The sequence below is a fragment of the Rhinoderma darwinii genome, assembly GCF_050947455.1.
Source record: "Rhinoderma darwinii isolate aRhiDar2 chromosome 12 unlocalized genomic scaffold, aRhiDar2.hap1 SUPER_12_unloc_12, whole genome shotgun sequence".
NCBI classification, from domain to species: Eukaryota; Metazoa; Chordata; class Amphibia; order Anura; family Rhinodermatidae; genus Rhinoderma; species Rhinoderma darwinii.
This window is the reverse complement of record NW_027461865.1, coordinates 40,517-52,691: the sequence shown is the minus strand read 5'-3', so window position 1 is coordinate 52,691 and position 12,175 is coordinate 40,517. Positions and strand designations below refer to the sequence as shown.

General features: G+C 45.5%; 1 long non-coding RNA gene across 1 annotated transcript; it reads right to left on the bottom strand.

The window, feature by feature from the left end:
- Window positions 1-4,574: 4,574 nt before the first annotated feature.
- LOC142698118 (uncharacterized) lies at window positions 4,575-9,386 on the bottom strand. The gene is made up of 3 exons (XR_012865693.1): window positions 9,309-9,386; window positions 4,777-5,536; window positions 4,575-4,664 (listed from the first exon to the last, which is right to left on the bottom strand). It is a non-coding gene; the product is annotated as an uncharacterized LOC142698118 (long non-coding RNA).
- Window positions 9,387-12,175: the final 2,789 nt, after the last annotated feature.

The following is a 12,175-nucleotide window of genomic DNA, read 5'->3' as shown; positions in this document are numbered from 1 at the left end:
AGAACTCGGCCCATGGAAGAAGCTGTACCCAGTTATCATGCTGTAAGGAAATGAAGTGACGGAGATAATTCTCCATGATCTGGTTGATCCTCTCGACTTGCCCATTGGACCGGGGGTGATAGGCTGTGGAAAAGTCCAATATCACATCCAGGAGTTTACAGAGAGCCCAGATCCTCGAGGTAAACTGAAACCCCCGATTGGACACAATGTGAATGGCAAGCCATGCAAGCGGTAGATGTGCTGGATGAAGAGATTCGCCATTCGGGGAACAGAAGGTAGGCCGGTCAGCGGGATAAATTGTGCCATCTTCGAGAACCGGTCCACCACCACCCAGACAGTGTTGCATCCTGCTGAGGGAGGAAGGTCAGTGACAAAGTCCATCACAATGTGCTGCAAGGTGGCATTGGGTATAGGCACAGGTTGATGGAGGCCGGCAGGCTTGGAGTTAGTAACCTTGTTAGAAGCACACACCGTGCAAGAAGAGACAAAGTCCACAACATCCTTGGGCAGCGTGGGCCACCAAAAGTGACGAGCAATCAGGTCTCGGGTTTTACGAACACCAGGGTGCCCAGCCAGTTTAGAACTGTGTCCCCATCGGAGAATTCTTCTCCTGCCTGCTAATCGAACAAAAGTCCTCCCCGGAGGGATGTCTCTAACCTGCAAAGGATTGGCAGTGATAATGCAGGACGGGTCTATGATAGTTTGAAGAGACTCCACCGTGTTATTCGTTTCAAATGACCTGGACAGGGCATCGGCCCTCACATTCTTGTCAGCGGGACGGTAGTGGAGCACAAATTGTAAACGGGTGAAGAACAGCGGCCACCTGGCTTGACAGGGATTTAGTCGTTGAGCGGACTGAAGGTAGGTGAGGTTCATGTGGTCGTGTAGATTAGGATGGGGTGAGCTGCGCCCTCCAGCAGATGTCTCCACTTCTCCAGAGCCAATTTGATGGCCAGTAGATTCTGATCCCCAGCAGAGTAAATGCGCTCTGCAGAAGAAAAAAGTCTTGAGTAGTAGCCACATACTACTGCCTTTCCTTTGGGGCTCCTCTAGAACAGAAGTGCGCCTGCACCAACATAAGAGGCGTCCACCTCCAAAGAAAACTGTATATATACGTCAGGATGATAGAGGATCGAGGCAGAAGTAAAGGCTTTTTTGAGACTAAAAAATGTGGACTCTGCCTCTGGGGTCCACACCTTGGCGTTCACACCGTTCTTGGTAAGGCTGGAAATAGGAGATGTCAGTGATGAGACGTTTGGGATAAACTGCCGGTAGAAATTGGCAAATCCCAGGAAACGCTGTATGGACCTCAGACCTTGAGGACGTGGCCACTCCAGGACAGCTCTCACTTTCTCAGGATCCATCTTGAGACCTTGATCCGATATGATGTAGCCCAGGAAGTGCAGAGAACTCCTCTCAAAGACGCACTTCTCCAGCTTGGCTATAAATGATTCTCCCTTAATCGTAGTAGAACTTGACGGACATGCCTCCGATGAGTCGTCGGATCTGGGGAGAAAATCAAAATATCATCGAGATAAACAACAACACAGATATAGAGGAGATCTCGGAAGATATCATTAACGAGTTCCTGAAACACTGCAGGAGCGTTACACAGTCCGAAGGGCATCACTACGTATTCATAGTGCCCGTCACGGGTGTTAAATGCCGTCTTCCATTCGTCACCCTGGTGGACCGGAGCGGAAGTGAGATGGGGACCAGCACTCACAGATCCATGGCTGTGGGCGTCAGGAGGTGAGTGGAACCGACGGCCCGCGGCCATAGATGCTACATGTGAGTAAACTCGCTAATATACATTCCCGTCCCCCTTGGTGCTGTTTCTGAGATTTTCATAGATTTGTATAGCGCTGATGAGGAACCGGAAGTCTAGTTGTACAGTCTTCTTTGGTGACGACACGACTCTTCGTCATGTGATCGGCCCCGCTGTACTCTATGTACTCGCTGTACTACTGCTCCTGCAGTATACGGAGCACAGCGCCGCTCTCTGAGAGGTTCCTCTGAGAGGTTCCTGTTGTTTTTCCTTTGCTTTATCCAATGCTAAAAACTAATAATGATTTTTTTTTTTTTATAAATGCAAGCCCCTCAGTTGGAGTCACTGGGACCCAACACTAGAATTTCATCTGATTTGACAGATTATGGCACAATTTTCTATGGGGAACTTATGGTGGTTATTTTGATATTCCCATGCTGTTTTCTGACACAGACCACCTACCTAAACATTGCTACAGACAAATCCACCTCTTCATGGTAAAGGTATTCTCTAATGCCAGTGCTGTCTTACAGCAGGATAATGCCCCCGCCACACTGCAAAAATCGTTCAGGACTGATGTGAGGAACATGACAAAGAGTTCAAGGTGTTGACCTGGCCTCCATATTCTTAATTCAATCGATCATCTATGAGATGTGCTGGAAAAACAAATCCAATCCATGGAGACCCCTACTCACAATTTACAGGACTTAACCCCTTAATGACGAAGCCTAGGTTGGGCCTTAAAGGAACAGTGTCACCAAAAAAAAAATTTCTAACATCAGTTTGATTTTAGTCTTTTATTAAAAACTTTTATATTTATTTGTGTGTTTGTGTTTCACTTTTTTTTTATTTTTACACTTTTTCTTCCCTATGGGGGCTGCCATTTTTTACTCCATTTCTGTATGTGCCGATTAACGACACATACAGACATGTAATATACGGCAGCTCCAGTCCCATAGGGACTGCGAACGGGGCCCGTTCGCAGTCACTATGGTGTACGCCGTCTGTGTGAACGGCGCATGCGCCGCTCCCACACAGTCCAAGTTGAAATGCGCGCCGTCCGGCGCCATTTTACTGTGGACCGGAAGTCGCGGCCGGACAGTAAGATTACTAGTTCCGGTCGCGGCTTCCGGACTTGTGCACATGGAGCAGCGGCAGCAGACGGAGAGGACGGACCGGAGGGAGCGGCGGCGACTGGAGCAGGTAAGTGATTTCTGTGTATGTACGTGTTTTAGTGTGTGTTTACTACTGTATGTAAACCTACTACACTGTGTGTTAGCGCAAAAAATGGTGACACACAGTGTAGGAGGTTAGACCGTTCAAACCCCTCATTTCTCCCGGCACTAGCCAGGATAAAGGGGGGGGGGATTCTGAGAGCTCACTAGAGCGAGTGAGTTTTTCCCAATTTTGCAGCAAAAAGCAATGTGGTTGCTTTACCACATGCAATGCTGCAATTTTGGGAATGGCTCCATTTAGTGACCAGCAATGGGAAATATTATAAATTAGAATCTAATTTATAATATTTCCTGACTCGTGAAAAAAATAAAAAAAATTAGAACAATGTTTAATCACCTATGCACTAATTGTTTATCTAAAAAAAAAAAATACATGTTTTGCTGGCAACACATTCCCTTTAAGGCTCAGAGCCCATTTGTCTAATCTGACATGTGTCACTTTATGTGGTAATAACTTTGGAATGCCTTTATTTATCCAAGTGATTCTGAGACTGTTTTCTGGTGACACATTGAACTTTATGTTAGTGGTAAAATTTGGTTGATACATTCAGTGAAAAACAGAAAAAATTACAGAAAATGTGGTGTAAGGCAGATGGTTATACCACACAAAATAGTTATTAATTAACAATTTGTTTTTTTAAATAAAGGACTTAATATTGAAAAAAGGTTTTTTATACAACTGTTTTTTTTTTGTCTATCTAGGTGACTTGAAGTCAGGAATCCCTGATCGCTATTCTAATACACTGCACTACATGCGTAGTGCAGTGTAAAAGTGCTGTCAGTTACTCACTGACAGCAAACCTAAGGCAGGACAAACTAGGCTTCCGTAGATGACAAACCCGGAGGCCATTGTTAGGCCTCCTGTTGCCATAACATGATGGAATAGAACGTCAAGGAGCAGGAAGGGGTTAAAGGATCTGCTAACGTCTTGGTGCCAGATACCACAGGACACTTTTAAAGATCTTCTGAAATCCATGTCCCAACGGGTCAGAGCTATTATGGCAGCACGAGGAGGACTACACAAGGCAGGTGGTTTTAATGTTATGTCTGGATGGTGTATATGTTAGTAATTCATTTCTATTCATTTGTACATTGATGGAAATTAGGGTATGTTCACACGCAAACTCAAAAATATCTGAAAATACAGAGCTGTTTTCAAGGTTTTCAGCGTTTATTTACGGCCGTTTTTGGAGCTGTTTTCAATATTGTCTAGGAAAAACGGCTCCAAAAGTGGCCCAAGAAGTGACTTGCACTTCTTTTGTGAACATACCCTAAAAAAAGAGTAATTTTTCTGTGCTTTTTATTTTTACAATATATATCAATCACCCTAAATATTGTAATCTTGGGGCCTACATTGCTCCTATGTAAACATGGGAACGCCACCATTCTCACCAGTTTTAAGGCGTAATGTAAGTCTTAGGCCAAAATGTAGTAGTAGTCGAAACGCCAATCCAACCGAGATGGAATATGAAATATCCAAGATAGAAGGGAGTCCCAGGCATAAAATAAGATAAGATAACTTTATTAATCCCCGAAGGGAAATTCCAGTATCACATAAATGGATTCTGGGAAACGGCATCAGGGATCTTTTATTATTAGGTCTCTGTGCAGATTGAGATTCTGGCGTCCAAGGTGAAGATGATGAAGAAGACTAGGTGGTACTGTAGACAAAACAAAAAATAATCAGACCAGACGATAATCACTCAGCAATATACTGGTGCCGAAGCTCCAGCCATGATTTCACAAAAATACTATAGATGTCAGTGATCATACCTGTACTGCTGGTGTTTCTTCTGTACCACAGCTGTTGGTACTTATCTCCTCCTCTTTCTTTGAAAGGCATGGACGCGGCACAAGGGACAGCATGGATTTGTCGGGATCCAATGTGCAATACAAGGCAGATGGAATATGTGAGAACATGGCAGAACGGTGACTTGCTCTCCAATCTCATAGTCCTCTAGGCATATAGTGCAGGACTGGATGTCTTCGTTTTCAGTAAAGGTTCGAGATGGGAGTCTATCAATCTGCCTGCCTCTCCTGCCTCGCCGACGTTGTCTTCTCTGCACAGGTCTGCTGTCTGTGGTCTCTGTTGTCGACTGTTGGTTGGGAAGCAGCTGACTGGTGCTTGGTGTTGGCTCCACCAGCCTGTTAGATGTTTGCTGAGGAGATCTGCTTCCTTCTCTGGACGGCTGCAGGTTTGGTAGCGGCTCACTGGTGCTGGGGTCTTGTGTTGGTTCCTCCAGCCTTTCGGATCTCTCCTGAGTAGTTGATGGAGTAGACGCAGGCTGGGATTCTCCAGGAATTCTGAGCTCGGTCTCACTATTAATACGACGGCCACTTGTCGTTTCAGACTGTTCTATTGGCTCAGGTCGTAATGGGGACCGGCTTCTGTCCGCTCCTTCTTGCTGCAACCTACGGCGCGGTGGAACTTGACCACGTCTTCGTCTCCTGTCGGGGACATTGTCATGGTCTTCATCCTGCTCCACACTCTGACGCCTTCTATGTCCAGATCTTAATCTTCCATCAGCAATGCCTAGATGTGAAACAATGTGTATAACATATATTAATTATGTACAGAAAAAATGTGAAAAAAGATCAATACCAGACATTTCCTATGGACTCGCGTGGCCTTCTTTCTAGAGGAAAGCTCCCATGTTTTTCTAATCTTGGACAACCGTTTTGATACTATGAATATATACACAGTCGAGTCACATTATTATAACTACTACTAATATCCAGAGTAACCGGCGTGTGCAGCACGGACAGCAGTAGACGGGCTGGGAGTGACTCAATAAGGTGCTGGTCAGTGGTCTCATATGTGGAGCCTCGCTGACTCCATACATCCCACATTTACTGGAGGGTGCGTGGGGGAGGATCCATAAAGCGAACAACACGATTGGCGTGGTCCCACAGATGCTCAATTGGGTTCAAGTCTGGAGAAATAGGGGGCCAGGGAAGTACTTGGAAGTCTTGGTCGTGCTCTTCCAACCACTGTCGGGCATTTATAGTCGTGTGACATGTCGCATTGTCTTGCTTTAAGTTTCCATTTGCTCCAGGGAAGACAATCAGCATGTATGGTGGATATGATCTGTAACGATGGATTCATATCTAAATCGGTTCAGAGCCTTCCATAAAGATGAGTGGCCCAGAGAATACCATGGAAAAATACCCCAGACGCTGACGTCGCCGCCAGCTTTTTCCAGCAATGGTTGTAAAGTCCATCCTTTCGATGAAGCAGAAAACGTGATTTATGGGAGAAGACAACCCTTTGCCAATCATCGGTGCTCTGAGACCAATACTGCCGTGCAAATTGAAGCCATTTTCTCTGATGCACCTTTGTTACATAGGAGCAGTGACCATCCGTCGGGTTCGGAGCCCCATACGCAGTCGGGTTCGCTGAACTGTTGTATTAGACACACGTCTGGTAGCCAACGTTCACCTCTCAAATACATGGCACGTGGTGCTCTGCAGTTTCCATGTCCGTTATTCCCAATGGTGCCATTTGTCCACTCACGATACACTGTCACCACAGCAGCACGCGAACAGTTCACAAACTGCGCTGTTTCAGAAATACTGCCGCCCTTGGTCCGAAAGCCAATAATCATCCCTTTTTGCAACTGAAAAATGGTGCATTTTTTGCGGACGCAAAACGGACACGTTTGTGTGAAACTAGTCTAAATGTATCTGATATAACAAGTTCCACTTACCTTGATTTATCCGGGAACTTTCGTCTATTGCAAGCTGCAAGAGTTCTCGGTAACTCATTGTTCCTTGTAGCAGGCGGCTTGATGTTTAAATTCAGGAACAATGGAAAAACGGGATTCCTCAAATAAGAGGGAATCTACCACGATGTTCAGAAGTTGCACTGGTGTTTAAGTGCTCTGAACAGATGATGTAGTAGTCGCTTTGTAGCACAAATTCGCTCTTTGAAAAACCAAGTGAAGTTTCAGCATCAGCATCAACTCGAGATATGGCACTGATGTGACCGCGCTTGGGGTACTTAGAACTTCACGCCATTGTGATGTCACTGCTATAGATGCCACACCCTCCATTGTTCTGATGACATCACTGCCTGCAGTGATGTCATAATGCTTACGGTATGTCATAAACGGTCCCCTGCTCTGCATTATACCAATCACTGCAGGAAAGCCTCCAAATAAATAAATAAATATATATTACATTTTTTTATATTTACATATTGCAGCTGAAAATCTCTAATATTTGTTTAGTAAATGTTTCTCTATAATTGTTTAGTAAATGTTGTAGCACACAATTCATCTAAGTAAAAGTCTTAGTAACAGATTACCACCATGGAGAGGTGGAAATGTAACTTTATTTTTCTAAAACTAGATGGTTCTGGAGTAAATAAGAATCCTTTATAACCTAAAGAGGTTGTCTGGTATAAGAAACCCATTGTAAATACCCTATTGGGGAATTCTAAGTTAAGAAAGGACAAGTCTCTTATTGATTTCACTGTGTAATGCTTAGTTTCTCCTGTAGTGGCGCTGCAGGGGAATTCAACACTTCTCAAGTTCCATCACAGATTAAATCTGATCGCTGGGGGTCACAATCAGCGACATTAAGCTGCACTATCTGGATGTACAAATGACACTGGATGAGGGCCGTATTGTGACAGACATTTACACCAAACCAACTGACTGAAAATAACTTTTTAATTTTAGCTTTCAACCCAAATCAGCACAAAAATAAAATTTCACAAAGCCAACTACATAGTGATAGAAAAAGCTGCAGAACTTCGCATATAAATGAGACGGATATGTGAGAGGCAGATAGATAGGGCGTGCTCTAGCAAAGTAAAAAATGAGCCCCCCATTACTTTATTTTTCTGATCTCAAATGCCAAGATACAATCCCGTTAGTAAGCCCTAAATATACACCTCCTGCAATGAGCCATAATACAATTGTGGGGATCAGACCTTAACCACTTCCTGCCGCAGCCATTTTGAATTTTTTTATTTTTGTTCTTTCCTCCTCACCTTCCAAAAGCCACAACTTTTTTATTTTTCTGTTGATATATCCATATGAGGGCTTGATTTTTGCAGGACGAGTTGTAGTTTTTCATGGCACCATTTATTGTACTAATGAAATGGGAAACTGAAAGAACTTTCTTTGTGGGGTGAAATAGGAAAAAAGCAGATTTCTCCATTGTTTTTTGGGTTTAGTTTTTATGGAGATCACCGCGCGGTTTTGTTTCGCCATTATCTGAGAGCCATACGTTTTGTTTTCTTTCCGTCGCTGCAGCCGTGTGAGGGCTTGTTTTTTTGTGGCACGAGCTGTCGTTTTTATTGGTTCATGAGACTTTTTGATCATCTTTTATTCCATTGTTTGTGGGAGATGAGATGACCAAAAAACAGTGATTCTGCCCTTGACATTTTTTGTTTGTTTTAATGCATTCACCATGTGGGTTAAATAATGTTATACTGTTATATCTCTGACTTTTACGGACGTGGCAATACAAGTTATGTTAATTTACTTTTTTTACATTGCTTTTTTTTAAACTTTAAATATTTTAACTTTATATATAAATATATATATATATATATATATATATATATATATATATATATATAAACTTAATTTAACTGTATTTTACTTTCTTTACTTGCCCTCTAGGGGACTTAAACCAGCAATCATTGGATCGCTTGCATGATATACTGCAATACTAATGTATTGCAGTATATCGTGTTCTTTACCTGCTCTTATTAAGCCTTGCCAGGGGTGCAAAGATGGCAGACCTGAGGGCCTACATTAGTCCTCCAAGCTGCAATGACAACCATCGGCACCCCGCAATCGCAGGGGGGCAATGGGCTGTCAGAGATGGCCACCCCCATCTTTCTAATGGCTTAGTTACCGCAGTTACTATTGACCTCAGCATCTAAGGGGTTAAACGAGTGGGATCGTAGTAATCTACGATTTCGCTCGTCGCAGTGAACTTTCAGTTGTAACATACAACCAACACCAGCAAATTATGGAGTGACCTCAGTCAGTGACACCACTCCATACTTCCCTCCTGGCCTACACCGTATATATACACGTTGGTTGTCGTGGAAGGGGCTAGGCAGCATTGAAGGGTTATGCTGCTATAAAGCAGATCTTCCCTTACAAAAACTAATGAAGTTTTGGCAACCAAAGGTGCCCCCCTCAGCATCAGAGCCCCATAGCAGCTTCTATGGCTACTAGGGCTATAGTTATGTCCATGTACAGGGGGAAGATTTGACAGTAACACTACAGGTGATGTATTATCACAGTATACATCTAGTATTAGGATAAAATAGAATGACGTACCAGTCCCCAGACATTAGTAGATACGGGTCACTAAGAAAATCATGGTGGTTCCAAGTACCAGGCTCAGGACCAACACCTACAAGAGGAGGAGAGAGAATAAGGAGGTTAAAACGTGGCCAGGTGCGGTGGATTCACTGCTTGTACACAATGCATCTTAAAGGGGTTATGCGGGGACTAAAAGTTATTAGCAGTGTTCTAACTGCATTATGTGATGTCACGGTTTGTGGGTATGTGGACCCACCAGGCCGCACCGCCATAGCAGCGAGGCAGCTGGCCAAACAACAGGGAACCCCAGAAATACATAGTCCCGCACAAGGGTAACCGGATAGTCCAGACAGTGGCCGCAGCTCTGGCACGGATGGAGGTATTTAACACAGGACGTGGCGGATGACACAGGTGCAGTAGACACGACTCCAACTAGTAGGCACAGGAACAAGAAGACAGTACGGGATACAGGAACGGGTAACAGGGCACGGGAACAACTGGAACGGGAAACAGTAAGGGACCATTTGAAAGACAGACTTGGGGTATACTAACAATGCTCAGGCAAGGATCAGATGGGTTGGGCCCTTCTTATAGTCCAGGAAATCATGTGTGTTGATGATGGTGATTTCCTACATGTGCGTGCGCTGGCCCTTTAAGAGCGGGCACGAGCGTGCGCGCGCACCCTACGGGACAGAGCAGATCGTACCAGAAGTGAGCGCTGGCGTCTCCTGGGAAGGAGATGGGAACCAGCGCTCACAGATCCATGGCTGCGGGCGTCAGGTGAGTGGACCCGATGGCCCTGGACGCTACAGTATCCCCCCCTCTTACGCCCCCTCTTCTTGGGACTAGAGCGAGAGAGGAACTTCTTAACAAGAGCAGAGGCATCAAGGTTCTCCTCCGGCTCCCAGGACCTCTCCTCAGGACCAAACCCTCTCTAGTCCACCAAATAGAAAGTCCTTCCTCCTACCCTCTTGCAGTCCAGGATCTCCCTCACCTCGAACACATCAGAAGAACCGCTGGGAGCAGTTGTGGAACAGGAAGTCTTGCTGTAGCAGTTCAGGACCACTGGTTTCAGGAGGGACACATGAAAGGAGTTGGGGATTCTGATGGTAGGAGGCAGCCGCAGTTTATAGGAGACAGGGTTAATCTGTTGCCGAATCTCAAAAGGACCGAGAAACCTGGGAGCAAACTTGTATGAAGGCACCCTCAAACGAATGTTCCATGAGGACAGCCAGACTTTGGTACCTGGAAGATACTGCGGCAGCTCTCTTCTTGTATCCGCTTTTCGCTTCATACCTGGGTCTGTTGCCAGATTTACGGGAAGTCCCCAAATACAGAGTCAGCAGCGGGTACCTGAGAAGTAGTAGACACTGGAAGAGGGACTCTAGGATGTTGACCGTATACAATGTAAAACGGAGTTGAAGTGGTGGACTCGCTTGTGTGGTTGTTGTACGAGAACTCGGCCCATGGAAGAAGCTGTACCCAGTTATCATGCTGTAAGGAAATGAAGTGACGGAGATAATTCTCTATGATCTGGTTGATCCTCTCGACTTTCCCATTGGACTGGGGATGATAGGCTGTGGAAAAGTCCAATATCACATCCAGGAGTTTACAGAGAGCCCTCCAGAACCTCGAGGTAAACTGAAACCCCCGATCGGACACAATGTGAAGGGCAAGCCATGCAAGCGGTAGATGTGCTGGATGAAGAGATTCGCCATTCGGGGAACAGAAGGTAGGCCGGTCAGCGGGATAAAATGTGCCATCTTCGAGAACCGGTCCACCACCACCCAGACAGTGTTGCATCCTGCTGAGGGAGGAAGGTCAGTGACAAAGTCCATCACAATGTGCTGCAAGGTGGCATTGGGTATAGGCACAGGTTGATGGAGGCCGGCAGGCTTGGAGTTAGTAACCTTGTTAGAAGCACACACCGTGAAAGAAGAGACAAAGTCGACAACATCCTTGGGCAGCGTGGGCCACCAAAAGTGACGAGCAATCAGGTCTCGGGTTTTACGAACACCAGGGTGCCCAGCCAGTTTAGAACTGTGTCCCCATCGGAGAATTCTTCTCCTGCCTGCTAATCAAACAAAAGTCCTCCCCGGAGGGATGTCTCTAACCTGCAAAGGATTGGCAGTGATAATGCAGGACAGGTCTATGATAGTTTGAAGAGACTCCGTGTCATCCGTTTCAAATGACCTGGACAGGGCATCGGCCCTCACATTCCTGTCAGCGGCCACTCTGCGTGACAGGGATTTAGTCGTTGAGCGGACTGAAGGTAGGTGAGGTTCATGTGGTCGGTGTAGATTAGGATGGGGTGAGCTGCGCCCTCCAGCAGATGGCTCTACTTCTCCAGAGCCAATTTGATGGCCAGTAGCTCCTGATCCCCAACAGAGTAAATGCGCTCTGCAGAAGAAAAAAGTCTCGAGTAGTAGCCACATACTACTGCCTTTCCTTTGGGGCTCCTCTGGAACAGAAGTGCGCCTGCACCAACATAAGAGGCGTCCACCTCCAAAGAAAACTGTATATATACGTCAGGATGATAGAGGATCGAGGCAGAAGTAAAGGCTTTTTTGAGACTAAAAAATGTGGACTCTGCCTCTGGGGTCCACACACTGGCGTTCACACCGTTCTTGGTAAGGGTGGAAATAGGAGATGTCAGTGATGAGATGTTTGGGATAAACTGCCGGTAGAAATTGGCAAATCCCAGGAAACGCTGTATGGACCTCAGACCTTGAGGACGTGGCCACTCCAGGACAGCTCTCACTTTCTCAGGATCCATCTTGAGACCTTGATCCGATATGATGTAGCCCAGGAAGTGCAGAGAACTCCTCTCAAAGACGCACTTCTCCAGCTTGGCGTATAAATGATTCTCCCTTAATCATAGT